This window comes from Littorina saxatilis, linkage group LG12 (assembly GCF_037325665.1).
Source record: "Littorina saxatilis isolate snail1 linkage group LG12, US_GU_Lsax_2.0, whole genome shotgun sequence".
Taxonomy (NCBI): domain Eukaryota; kingdom Metazoa; phylum Mollusca; class Gastropoda; order Littorinimorpha; family Littorinidae; genus Littorina; species Littorina saxatilis.
In genome coordinates this window covers 58677599-58692774 of record NC_090256.1, presented here as the reverse complement: position 1 = coordinate 58692774, position 15176 = coordinate 58677599, and positions in this window count along the sequence as shown.

The following is a 15176-nucleotide window of genomic DNA, read 5'->3' as shown; positions in this document are numbered from 1 at the left end:
AATGCGCTGCGTGAAGACAAGAAAAAGTTACAATATTTTTGCGTATGGCTTACGCGGCGCGGCGAAAAAAACGCGTCAGCGACTTTTAAAATGCGTCAAATACGCAAAAATCGTGCGTAAACGCGATCCCTGATTCATATGTTTTTGGAATCAGGAAATGATGTAGAATAAGATGAACGTAAATTTGGATCGTTTTATATAAACAAAAAATTATTATAATTTTCAGATTTTTAATGACCAAAGTCATAAATTAATTTTTAAGCCACCAAGCTTAAATGCAATACCAAAGTCCGGCCTTCGTCGAAGATTGTTTTACAAAAACTTCAATCAATTTGATTGAAAAATGAGGGTGTGACAGTGCCGCCTCAACTTTTACAAAAAGCCGGATATGACGTCATCAAAATTATTTATCGAAAAACAGAAAAAAAAAGCCCGGGGATATCATTCCCAGGAACTCTCATGTAAAATTTCATAAAGATCGGTCCAGTAGTTTGGCCTGAATCGCTCTACACACACACACGCACAGACAGACAGACACACAACTTAGGTTTTAGTCACGTTTGGCATAACCAATCTACATTAAATGTACACAAATTAAAGTTTGCCATTGACAAAAACAACAAGAGGAATATATAAGATACTGGACAAAAGAAAAATCAGATACATATTCCAGACTTAAGTTTTATTCTATGATCAGTAAAATAATAAACACAGAAAGATGTTAAGCAGATTAAGGACTAGCACACATTGTCTAAAAATTGAAAGTGGAAGACATCAGAATATCCCTAAAGAAAATCGTCTTTGTATTGAATGCAATGTCATAGAAGATGAAATACATTTTCTAGATAAATGCAATAAATATGTTAAATTCAGGGATGAATTTAAAGAAGATGCTTCACATATCAATTTGAAATATGCTAACAAAAATCCAAGTAACTTATTTTTGACTCACATGCGAAGCAAAAGTGAGTCTATGTACTCACCCGAGTCGTCCGTCCGTCCGTCCCCCCCGGACGTCCGTCCGGAAAACTTTAACGTTGGATATTTCTTGGACACTATTCAGTCTATCAGCACCAAATTTGGCAAGATGGTGTATGATGACAAGGCCCCAAAAAACATACATAGCATCTTGACCTTGCTTCAAGGTCAAGGTCGCAGGGGCCATAAATGTTGTCTAAAAACAGCTATTTTTCCCATTTTTCCCATTTTCTCTGAAGTTTTTGAGATTCAATACCTCACCTATATATGATATATAGGGCAAAGTAAGCCCCATCTTTTGATACCAGTTTGGTTTACCTTGCTTCAAGGTCAAGGTCACAGGAGCTCTTCAAAGTTGGATTGTATACATATTTTGAAGTGACTTTGACCCTGAACTATGGAAGATAACTGTTTCAAACTTAAAAATTATGTGGGGCACATGTGATGCTTTCATCATGAGACACATTTGGTCACATATGATCAAGGTCAAGGTCACTTTGACCCTTATGAAATGTGACCAAAATAAGGTAGTGAACCACTAAAAGTGACCATATCTCATGGTAGAAAGAGCCAATAAGCACCATTGTACTTCCTATGTCTTGAATTAACAGCTTTGTGTTGCATGACCTTGGATGACCTTGACCTTGGGTCAAGGTCACATGTATTTTGGTAGGAAAAATGTGTAAAGCAGTTCTTAGTGTATGTCATTGCTAGGTTTAGTCATTTGACCTTGACCCTGAAGGTCAAGGTCATGTAAAGGTCAAGGTCAAGCATGTGAGTCGTATGTGCTTTGCCCTTCTTGTTAGAAGACGAAGTTCAAGTTCGTCTTGGCAAATTTGTTACGATTGTTTTAGGATTGTATAATGCATTATTTGTTGTTTGTTGTGTCAATAACTTTACTGGTTCATGACAATAAACATTATTCTATTCTATTCTATTCTATTCACACACATACACCACGACCCTCGTCTCGATTCCCCCTCTATGTTAAAACATTTAGTCAAAACTTGACTAAATGTTAAAAAAAAAAGGGGGGGGGGGGGGGGTGCTGTCGAACTGAATTTCCTTTTTATGACAGTGTCATGTGCCTGTGAGTCCAAGGTGTGACAATGTGTGTGTGTGTTTTTTTTTATCGAAGTGTGGATATTGATCAGTCATATAGTGTACTGCGTTTGCTAACAGTAACAGTTAAATATGACTGCTGATTATGATCTCACTAAGTGCTTTCACAATTAATTTCGATCATAATCAGCAGTCATACTTAAATTGGGTACCAGAGTTAGTATTGACAAACAGAGCGAGAGAGAGAGAGAGAGGAGAGAGAGAGGAGAGAGAGAGAAAGCGAGATGGAGAGAGAGCGAGCAAGAGAGAGAGAGAGAGATGTTGTGCGAGTGTAGTATGTTCAGGTACTTTCTGTAGAGTAATTCTTACTACTCCCGTGAATACAATTTTTGTAATCATTCTTACAATAGTTAATATTAATTGTTAATAGTAGTTGCTGATTGAAGGTGAAGTAGATCTCTGCTCTCAACAACAAGAATAGCGGACATGTGAAGCTTCATGATTAAAAACCCAAAATGTGACCCTCCACCACGGAATGAGTCGCATGTCACCTTTGCATGATTTTCATATTTGTACATTTTCCTAAAGAGTTTTTTATGCTCTATCCAGTGGTGAAAACCGTTCTAGAAAAAAGCGAAAACTGTTTGAGTTATAAGCCTGTGAATAAGGTGACCCTCACACTGTTACCAGACACTCCCCGGATTTTTATTAAGCCTAGCGCAGAACTGCGCGAGGTGACATGCGACTCATTTCGTGGTGGAGGGTCACAAATGATCAAGAAATGCATACATGTATGTATGAAACGGTGATGTTGTTCAATGTACATTTACATAAAATACATGCTAGTTGACTGGTTTTCCATTTCTTTCCTAATCAGAAATGTGTGTGTGTGTGTGTAAGTGTGTGTGTGTGTGTGCGATTCTACCTGTGTAGGGTATGGTTGTGATTGTGCATGCGTACATGTGTGTGAGTGTAATAGCAATAGTACAGAACTGCAGTAAACTTCCACTGAAATGTTAAAGTTAATACAGTGAGCAATATACAAGCATAACAACACAGAGACATTCACCCATATTTCATGTAACTATTATCACACTTTTCACGAATAAAACCAAAAACCATCAAAACTGTGTAATGTTTATTATCCCAAAAATATTGAAAAAGCCATCAAACATTAACAAAATCAATTGATGTGCTGAGCAGAACACGTAGTTCAGTTTGTAGATACACAAGCAACAAAAAGTGAACAATCAATATATTCATTTAAAAAAAAAAGAAATGCCTAAATGATAATTACGACAATTAAAGACAAATAATAGCATATATACAAACACTGCGCTTCTGACTGCTCAATCAAAATTGAAGTTTTTGTCCGGTGTGCTGAGAAAAAAAATATCACCATTGACTTTTAAGTTACCAGAGGCCATATTCAAATTAATTCCATCATGGCAATGAATTAAATTTACTACTTCCCTCACCTGGTATCATCATATCTGTTTAACTTTGTTATACCTGGCGAATAAACAAGGCGTTTAAAATTTTTTTTTTTTTTTTACAGATACATGTTCCTCCTATCCCGTGTAAATCATGTAAATCACCAAAAATACCTCAAGGCTTTTACATGAATAAGAGCATCCTTCCAATTAGACATGTACCAAAAATGAACAGCCTCAGACTGCTTCCCGTGCAGAGTTGCATTTATTTTAGAATTTGTTATGCAGATTGACACTCAGTCGTGTGATAAATTGGCATTGAAAGCTTTCAGACCTGCCAACCCTTGTCAAACCTCAAGTGTAGCAATTTACATGTTTTTTTTTTTAATTTTCAGCGTAGCAAATGGTGTTTTAGTGTTGCAATTTGCCTAAAATGTATGCGCACATTTACAATTAGGCTATTTTATGCAAGAATAAAAACATTTTTAAAAAATGTTAATTTGGAACAACGGCACATAATGGCCAGTAGAGAGTCTCTGCAGTCCCACTTTTCAGTGTGGACAATGTGTTATGACACAAATTCGGACCGCTACACAGAGTGAGAATCAGAAATGAGTACCAAGACTCACAAGAAAGAGGAATTTCCATTGCATGCTTGTCACTCAGATTATTTGTTTGAGCGTAGCAATTCTAAGCTTGGCGTAACAATTTGACTTTAAACGTATCATGCTGCGTAACAGTTGGCAGCTATGAGTTTTGCACATGTCCAAAGGAAAGGATGCTCTTATCATGGTAAAAGGCTGCAGTGGACATATCTGTGGTGCCTGATATATGTACTGTACTGGTATAGATGAGCAAAACTTCACAACCAACATCACGCATGCAGTGACTTGTTTCCACTCGTTTGAAAACATCATGTCTTTACCTCATGCACACAAATTAGATTTGGTCCCTGAAGACTTTGCTCACAGAGAAACTATTGTCATTAAGATGGAATTCAACTACACTTGTATATTTGAAACGAGACGCTACACTTCTTGGTTATCCATAAACGCAAAACTTTCTATTGGTCGTATAGAGTAAAAACATTTAATTTTAAGTGGACCACTGATACTACAGTGATGTATCTCAGAAATGGAGTAAATTATTGCTGTTAAATTCATCGTCCACTGAAATAAGAATAGCCACAGTAATCAAACAAAATTTGGGTTTTTTGTCCAAAAAAGGAAAATATAGGGTCATGAACAAATTTAACCCAGTTCCATATTTATGCAATTGAATTGAAGGGTATTTAATTACTGAACACAAACTAGACATTCTTGACAAGTATTAACCAAGGAAGGCTTCAGTGTTTGAGATCCAGAGTAAAAAGAATGCGATAAAGCACAATATCGGAATGATTTCAAACATTTCTATAATGTCCTCTCTTATTCAGTCTTTATGGTCAATACTACACGTATGGCTATGCATGATGGCAATGAGAAACAAGTCGCGTAAGGCGAAAATACAACATTTAGTCAAGTAGCTGTCGAACTCACAGAATGAAACTGAACGCAATGCAACGCAGCAAGACCGTATACTCGTAGCATCGTCAGTCCACCGCGCACGGCAAAGGCAGTGAAATTGACAAGAAGAGCGGGGTAGTACTTGCGCTGAGAAGGATAGCACGCTTTTCTGTACCACTCTTCGTTTTAACTTTCTGAGCGTGTTTTTAATCCAAACATATCATTTCTATATGTTTTTGGAATCAGGAACCGACAAGGAATAAGATGAAAGTGTTTTTAAATTGATTTGGACAATTTAATTTTGATAATAATTTTTATATTTTTAATTTTCAGAGCTTGTTTTTAATCCAAATATAACATATGTATATGTTTTTGGAATCAGAAAATGATGGGGAATAAGATGAACGTAAATTTGGATCGTTTTATAAAAAAAATATTTTTTTTACAATTTTCAGATTTTTAATGACCAAAGTCATTAATTAATTTTTAAGCCACCAAGCTGAAATGCAATACCGAAGTCCGGGCTTCGTCGAAGATTACTTGACCAAAATTTCAACCAATTTGGTTGAAAAATGAGAGCGTGACAGTGCCGCCTCAACTTTCACGAAAAGCCGGATATGACGTCATAAAAGACATTTATCGAAAAAATGAAAAAAACGTCTGGGGATTTCATACCCAGGAACTCTCATGTCAAATTTCATAAAGATCGGTCCAGTAGTTTAGTCTGAATCGCTCTACACACACACACAGACACACATACACCACGACCCTCGTCTCGATTCCCCCCTCTACGTTAAAACATTTAGTCAAAACTTGACTAAATGTAAAAAATAGCACTGGTTTAAACATGAAAACCACAAATTAGTTAAACTAACAATGAACAACCAGTTTGTACAGTTAAAAATCAACCAAGCAAAACCTGAGTTATTAAAATAAACCAACAAGAACAAGGGAATGCTACAAATGCTTTGGATTAATACACACACAAAACAAAAATAAATTAAGAAAAGGGGAGACAGTTTAAGTACATGCATTCATTTGAACACAGAGTAAGATATTCTCCTCAAAAAACTGTACATGCATTTGGGTAGATAAGTAATATCACATTTTCACCCACAATGCATACAACTGTGACCGGATTCAAGCAAATAACAGACAAATATTACCATTTTTGCAAAGAACACACCATTCAAGAAACAATCCTGAGTTTGGCGAAATCGACATTTGTGACCCCCTCTCCAAAAGGACACAATATAATTGTCTTACAGTCAGACCTGCCTTGGCAGCCACCTCTCAATATTGACCACCGGACCATCATGACCATCCCAAATGTATCCTTTCATTTCTTATTTAAAATCGTTTTCTTCATCATTCATGGGCTGAAACTCCCACGTTCACTCATGTTTATGCAAGAGTGTTTTTTTTTCTTGTACACGTATGACCGTTTTTACCCCCCATTCAGGCAGCCATATTCCGCTTTCGGGGGAAGGATGCTGGGTATTTTTGTGTTTCTATAACCCACCGAACTCTGACATGGATTACAGGATCTTTTTCGTGCGCACTTGGTCTTGTGCTTGCGTGTACACACGAAGGGGGATAAGGCACTAGCGCATATAGCAGGTCTGCACATATATGTAGACCTGGGAAATCGGAATAATCCATTCTTAACCCACCAGGCGGCCGCCACCGGGATTTGAACTCACGACCTTCCGATTAGAAGGCAGATGGCTTATCCACTAGGCCACTGCGCCCTTCTAATATATTATTGAACTTCCATGGTGACCACCTGACTATAACAACCAGTTATGGGCGGTCCCTTGCTTGGTCACAAAAGACAAATTCGGCTGTATTTCTTAATTTTGCAACATCAATATATGATCCACACATCTGTTTTTATCTGTGGGGGTTTTAATCATAAAGACTAAACATAAACCACTCATTTTAAGTGTTCATATTCTTCAAGAAAAACAATAGTTGTGTACGTGTTACACTAACATTTTATTTACATTATAAAGCAGACATGGCAGTTATATGAGGCTTTCAACACAAGAGTAATGTTTACAGTGTGGACGGTGCGGACAACGCCAGTGAAAGCTCACTGCTGACACACGTATGGGTGGGCATGGCTTTTTAAAAAGCAGTTTTCAGGAATTTTTGTTCGGGTTTAATCCATTGCCAGTGTTGTAGATGCATACAGTTTAAAGGCCCACTCCACCTCGAGAAAACAGTTCGCCGCACTGTCTCAGATCGGGACAGGCTTTTACAGGGGATAAGACCAGCCCTCCACTTGGTCACATACCACTAATGAACAGCCTGGGTGCTACATGGGATAAGACCAGCCCTCCACTTGGTCACATACCACTAATGAACAGCCTGGGTGCTACATGGGATAAGACCAGCCCTCCACTTGGTCACATACCACTAATGAACAGCCTGGGTGCCCTCTGTGCACAGTGGTATTGTTGTTATAGGGCCTGGTGCCTTTTACCACATGAGTTCACACTGCCAGCTCTTTCTTTATTTGGTGTTTAACGTCGTTTTCAACCACGAAGGTTATATCGCGACGGGGAAAGGAGGGAGATGTAGCCACTTGTCAATTGTTTCTTGTTCACAAAAGCACTAATCAAAAATTTGCTCCAGGGGCTTGCAACGTAGTACAATATTATTACCTTACTGGGAGAATGCAAGTTTCCAGTACAAAGGACTTAACATTTCTTACATGCTGCTTGACTAAAATCTTTACAAAAATTGACTATATTCTATACAAGAAACACTTAACAAGGGTAAAAAGAGAAACAGAATCCGTTAGTCGCCTCTTACGACATGCTGGGGAGCATCGGGTAAATTCTTCCCCCTAACCCGCGGGGGGTACTGCCAGCTGTAAATTTGCTCTTCTGGCATATATAACAGAAACAGCACGATTCTAAGACATTATTACATTTGTGAATACTACTTCACCTGTACATTTGCTCTTCTGGTTAAAATGAAAACATTAGGGTTCTAGGACATCTGTACAAATTTTGCAGATATATTTGAACAGTAAAAATGAACAATTTGCTGGAAAAAATCCATACTGTCTCCCCAACAGCACACACTCACGAGGAGAAGTGCCACAACCATAGGATAGAAAATACATACATGTACTCTAAATCTACCCACATATCAGTGTAATCACATATTCAACCTATGAGTCCAAAGAGAATAAACGTTCACCGATCCTCATGAGATTCATTCACTGCAAATATCAAGGCTTCAGTTAAAGGCTCAAGGAACCAGAATAACTGAATAAAAACATTGCAAGGTCTGGAAATGAGAAAGTGACCTCAATATGAAGCAAATGCACCAAATCAATCAATACATGTAGACAATGCGAGGAAATAACTGTGTCAGGGCTTCCACAGGCTGTGGTAGAGTTATGCCCCTTGACAATAATGAGAGTAGTGCAGTGCATGTCTGCTTGAAACGATGCCTTTTCTTATGAAAATATTAACATCGCAGCTCACGATTCACTGCAGTCATGATCACTGGCCTGCACTGATCTGTGGCCACGTGGTTTTTTGACAAAAGCATGTGGTCACCTTCAATTAGGCCAAGACATTTTTTTTTCATTACTTCAGATTCCCCAACCAACCCTATTCCCCAGTGAAATTAAAAACCAAACTCCAACAAAAAACAAAAAAACAGAACCCACCTGCTGACCCTTATATTCTTTGCCTTGTTGTCAGAAACAAACATTTATTTTGTTTGCCTTAATCAAACTGATCACTGCAAGTAGTCAACACTGAGCTCCGATGTTCATATTTTCAAAAGAAAAAGGTGCGTCACACTGCAGACACTGCACAAAATGCATACCAGATCGCTCCTTTTTCACTGTAACACCAATGATTGCTTGCTTCAGCTATCATCAACACAGTTGAAATGTTTTGACTCACTGTTTTGAAATGCCTGCAACTCTACAACAGCCTATTTCCAGAATATTTCTATTGAAAATCATGCATGTGATAGGGTCATACACTTCAAGATAGGAAAGAGGCAGAGAAAGTTAGACAGAAATATTGAGATAACCTAAACCAACTTATTGAACGAACAGGTAACATCCAACACAAAAATGGGAACTGGGAACTATAAATGATCAAATACATGATTATGTACAATTTCCCCAAAACCCAAATAAACTTCACAACAAGAATTCGATTGAACCAAAGATCACCACTACAAAAATATAATATTGTGCATAGATTCTGAGACTAAAGTAAACTGGGAAAGAAAAGAAAACCAGTTGCAAGCCAACTTTACAAGATGTGCACCAAACTGACAAATAATACGTATTAAAAGTATTGGAGTTCAGCTGTGCGAATAACAAGAAACACGTCATGGATTTCAATACTGAAATCAGCAGCAATCACAATGCATAAAGGTTCGTTGAACAAATGAAAAACAACAATGTCATTAGAGTAAACTTAGTGCAAAACACTAAAGATTTCAATCAGGTAAGTGTCACGTTTGCACTGCCATTACAGGGATAAAATGATATGTTCTAAAATATAAAAGCATTCTGCAGCTAATGTGGCTTGTGGCAGGCAAAGGTAATCTAACAGCCATTTTAAATTTAAAGTCAGTTCACAAAATCAAAAATGTTAGTAATAAATTTTCATTTGATTAATATACTTACCCAACTCACATATAGCAATTAACCCTATAGTTCAGTGCTGGTAACGCTGTACGCGTCCCCTTGGTAACAAGGGAGACAACTCTAAAAAAAGAGTGACCAATATCCATACTGGTATCAAGTCCAGACCAATACTGAGTCAGTCTTCCGTATGCGTGCGCATATGCCGCCATGTTTTCATTCTAACCGAAGCCCAACTCACTTCTTTTTTAGAAATATATACCCCCAACAGCGGAGAGGCGGGAGGGAATAAACGATGTGAGTTGGGTAAGTATATTAACCCTTAGGCTGGTTGTCGCGACATATGTCGCGCTACTTTACATATACAGTCACCTGGTTGTCACGACATATGTCGCGCTACTGGCTCAGTCTGTTTGGTCAGTTCCGATTACCTCCCATGGATGCGAAAACCTATATGACCGTTTTTTGTTATTTTTCTCTCTGTTAATTCACCAGTGGCTATGTAACATGTGATACAGAATTGCACCAGTGTAAGGGTTAATCAAATGAAAATGTATTACTAAAATATTTGATTAAATTACATATCTTACCCAACTCACATATAGCAGATTGCTACTATAGGTGGAGGGCACTCACCATATCAAGAATGAAGGACCTGTCCTGCCGCTACCAAAGATGGCAACGCGGAACTACCATCCTGTCGAGTTCCAGCAACATCTCTCAGATAGGAGTTGATGAACACATCTTCAGAGCGCCAGTAAGCCGACTCAAGGACCTCTGAGAGGCGCCCCGAATGGAGAACTGCTAACGACGAAGCCCAGGCTCTAGCCTCATGAGCCCTGGCCGCAGTAAGAGGCAAGATTGCTCTATTATCGCCTGACTGGCTTTGCCACCAGATGTAGGCCTGCCTAATCGTTGTGGAAACCCACTTGGCCAAAGTGACTCTCGAAATGTCCTTCCCCCGAACCGTGTTGAGGGAGATAAAAAGCAGTTTCTGTGTTTCAGAGCGAATAGGCAAAGTCCGAGACAGGTAGCTGCTGAGGGCTCTTACGGGGCAGTTAAATACATCAGGGTCTCCAGGAGCAAGAACATTGCTCAAGGGGGGAATGCGAATAAGAGGGGATGTTTGACCTGGCTTCTGGTTCTTAGCAAGAAAGTCAGGTCTAAACTTAAGAGAAATAGAGCCATCCTTTTCTAATGAAATATCCCTCGAAAGTCCCGATAACGCAAGAACTTCGCTACCCCGCCTAGAGGTAGCAAGTAAAACCAAGAAAAGAGTCTTTGTTAGCCAAACTGGCTGCACGGAGAGGCTCAAACTCATCAGAAGCAAGAAACTTCAAAACCAAAAACAGGTCCCAAGCAGGGAGCTGTGCCTTGGAACGAGCTGTGTCAAGAGAAGCGCCCTTGATGACACTAGCAATAACCCCACTCAGGTTAATCTTGTGACCTAACTGCTTTGCCAAAGTTTGACCGAAGATCTCCTAACTCGCAGAGAAGAGGAAGAAACTCCTTGATCTGCTAGCCAGGACAAGTGGTTGGCCACCTGCATAGACCTAGGAGAGAGAGGATCAACGCCGTTCTCCGAACACCATTTCGACCAAGCCACCCAGTGTGAAGAATACACTGAGTTGGTTGAATCCCTGTGAGCATGCTGCACCAAATTCAGAGTTGAAGCTGAGGCCCCTGCACGGAGCAGAGAGACTCTAACAGAATCCACCCGTGAAGCTGTAGCGCTTGTGGATTTTCGTGCGGTATGCCTGACCGAGGCTGTAACAGATCGCCCTTTCTTACGCCGAGTGGAATTGGAGGACGAACTGCAAGACGGAGTAGATCGGGATGCGAATTTTTTTTTCACACATCAGTTGCGGGCTTTCAATCCCGAAGGCTGGTTCCGAGTAACTACGAACGCAATCGGAAGTTCCGATGTTTACCAAGTCAAAGAGCCGAGTCGAACACTATCCTTGCGTCATCCAGAGATACTGTACAGATCTCTGAGTCATCTTTATGCAAGCAGCTTCGGAGATTTCAAAATGTTTGCTGTGTGCAACACATGTTCAACGACAACATCTAATACGGATATTTTGGATGTTTTGAAGGAAAGAACTTCTTTTTCTTGTCGTAAAACTGAAACACACCCTCTAATTAAAAAGCATGCACGCTTATAGGAGCCACAAGCCGCATGCTTACTGGCACACGCTGATGCTGGTGCTTCTGACTGTAAACTGTTACAACTTAGTCTATAGATGTAACTGAACTTGATCACATTATATCATCAGTGCTATATTATTTTGTAGAAACTAAAAAGGCACTCGGAGTCCAGTAACAACATATTGAAGTATCTGTGAATGTGTTTCTGGCAATTAAATGGGAACTCTGGTGTACAAGAGGTCTTCTGCTGCAGTGCATGGTGTCTAGATCTGGGTTTTGTCACTTTTGAAGGCTTCCACCGAGGCTGATGATACTGCCTGCGGTGGGAGGGCGTTCCACTAGCCAATGGTGCGAGGGAAGAAAGACTGCTGTATGATGTTCTGCAGGCTGGGAGTTTGTAAGCCTTAGCATGGATTGAGCGAGTGATGAGTGCAATTCTTTTCGCTCTATCGTATTAATTCACACATTGACCCTGCAGCAGTGACGATCATCTCTAGAATGCAATCGGCAAAGTTCGTAGCTCGGATTGCACTCATTCCAGCACTACCGTGTACTGGGTTAGCGAGACACGAACGACAACTCTAATCAATAAGCATCCGTACACATCGGAAATTCCGTTTACGTTCGTAGCTACTCGGAAATAGCCTTTGGGATTGAAAGCCCGTAACTGACGTGTGAAAAAAAATTTCGCGATCGGGATACCAGTGCTGACTGGGCCAAAGAGGAGCAACCAGAACCAGCGCTGGCCTCTCTATGTCTGCCTTTCTCACAATTCTGCCCAGAAGGCGAAAGGGAGGAAAGGCATAGGCCACCAGACTTGACCAATCCATCTCGAGTGCGTTTACCCCCCATGCTTGAGGGTCCGAGAACGGAGACACAAAGAGAGGTAGTCTGGTGGAAAACCTTGTCGCGAACAAGTCGATGAACGGCTTGTTCACTTGCGCCCAGAGACAATGTAGAGCCTGGTGGGACAGTGTCCACTCTGAGTGTATGACCTTGTCCCCCCTGCTCAGGGCATCTGCCAAGACATTGAGACTGCCCTTCAGATATGTTGCTGACAGTAGGATGTGATGAGTGTTGCACCATATCAGTAAGCGACAAGCGCTGTCTGACAGAATCTGAGACCGAGTCCCACCCTGGCGGTTTATGTAGGCCGCTACAGTCATGTTGTCTGTATGTAACCTGACATGGCTGTCTGTCAGAAGAGGCAGAAACGCCTGAAGACCCAGAGCAACAGCCTCTAACTCCAGTGCATTTATGTGCCAAGAGACCTGATTGGCGTCCCAAACACCTGACGCCGTCTGCTCTGCCAGATGTGCTCCCCAACCTGTCCGTGAGGCGTCCGTGAACAGACCGTTCTCCGGGGAAGGGGGAGCAATGGGAACTCCCTGCGAAACCCAGGGAAGGAGCCACACACCCGTGGTACGGCCGAACCAACTCCCCAACTCGACCTGGACATTCCAGTCTTGCGTCGCTTGGTTCCATTCTGCTTGCAGAGCTGCCTGAAACGGCCTCTTGTGAACTCTGCCAAGAGGAACCAGCGGAGCCATAGATTCCATCTGACCCAGCAGCGAGGACAACTCCCGAGCTGTGGATAGATTCTTTCCGTAAAGAGAGCGAATCAAAGCCTGCAACTTGTCCACCCTTCTCTGAGAAGGGCGGACTGACCAATTCAAGGTGTTGAACTCCATCCCCAGATATAAGTGAAATGTTGGGACGGTTCCAACTCCGACTTCAGCAAATTCACTGTGAAGCCGAGTTGCCATGCCTGACTGAGAACCCTCTGCGTGTGCGTCCTGCAAAGGTGCTGGTCCTGATGTAAAATCAGCCAGTCGTCCAGATAATTATGCCCTCAAACGCACACCTTCCTGTCTCACCAGGGCACAGAGCTGACAATGGTGAATATCCAAGGGGAGAGATAGAGACCGAAAGGAAGAGCTCGGAACTGGAAAATTTTCTCTCCCCAGCGGAAGCGCAGCCATTTCCTGTCCGCCGAGTGCATGGAAATAGGCGTCCGACAAGTCGACAGAAGTTGCCCAGTCTCCTGGCCGGAGAGCCTCTCTCACAGAGGCAGGAGTCTCCATTGTGAATTTCACAACTCGAAGATATCTGTTCAGAGTTGAAAGATCGAGAACCGGTCTCCATGCCCCTGAAGCTTAGGGGACCACAAAAAGTCTGCCATAGAACCCCAGAAACCCCTGATAGTGAATCTCCTCGATCGCTTCTTTCAAAAGGAGGGAAGTCACCTCTCCCTGCACAGCTGACTTGGCCTCCGGGTCTCTTGGGAACTTGAAAGGCGGAGGTATCCTCGTCAGAAGAGCCTTTCCCTCTGCCCAGAGAAGACGGAATCCCGAACGCACTATCCCTAAGATCCACTCGCTGGACACCATGTGTGACCAGGAAGCGAGAGCCCTGGAGGGGCCGCCCGCCACCACGAAGGTGGGGGCTACCGGGATCAGCGGTTCGGGAAGGCATCATTGGGGGTGGGGCTTACGCCCCGACCCCCTAGAACCACCAAAAGAAGAGCCCCTCTTCTGATAAGGAGCACTTCGCCCCCTACCTCGAGAAGAAGTGTTCTGGTTCTGTGCCTTGCCCCCACCAGAGGAAGAAGGCTGTGCCTTGCTCTGAACCTGAGGCTTGCTCTGCGCTTTCTGGAAACCCTGATGCGCAATACGAGCAATGGCTAAATCTCTTGCATCTTGAGTCTCTTTTTGCAGAGCATCGAGAGATGTACGACCCAAGAGAGAGCCCTCCGTGAAAGGTGAGACCCTCAGATTATCAATCGTGCCTTTGTCTCTGATCCTAGACCCAGCTAGGAAAGCCGATCTGTGAGAATGTACTGCGTGAGTATACAGTCTGGCCGAAAGATTCATCTGTTCTTGCGAAACCCTGGCTAAAGTAGCCAAAAGGGTAGTCACATCCTCCGAGGAAGCATCAAACCGAAATTCAAAAGGATCAAGCGAAGTTGCAATCGACCTTGACAAAGATCTCTGGAGAGACTCCGACACGGAAGCCAACTCCAACAGAGACCTTCCAGTTTCCTCCAATGCCAAAAGGGAAGCTTCAGTATAGGGGACAGGCCTGTCCCTACTATACCCATCCTCCCTCAGAGTGGCTAATTCCGGTGTAACCGGAAGAGCTGACCTAGGTAGAGCAAACGCCTCAATCAGATTGATAGGCTGAGTACCCAGTTTGAAATTCCGAAAGCCAGCTTGTTGATCAGCTTGAGCAAGCCAAGGCTTAGCGGACTCAGGAGCCTCACTGTGTTGTGACAACAAAGGAACAGTAGAGCTCTGAGTACTCGACTGAGAGCGAAATTTTGTCAGAACTTTCGACATCTCGAAGGCCACAGACGGTGATTCTCGGAACCGGAAAGGACATTTAGTCTCCTTGGAACTCCGGAAATCACCAAGAGCAGAA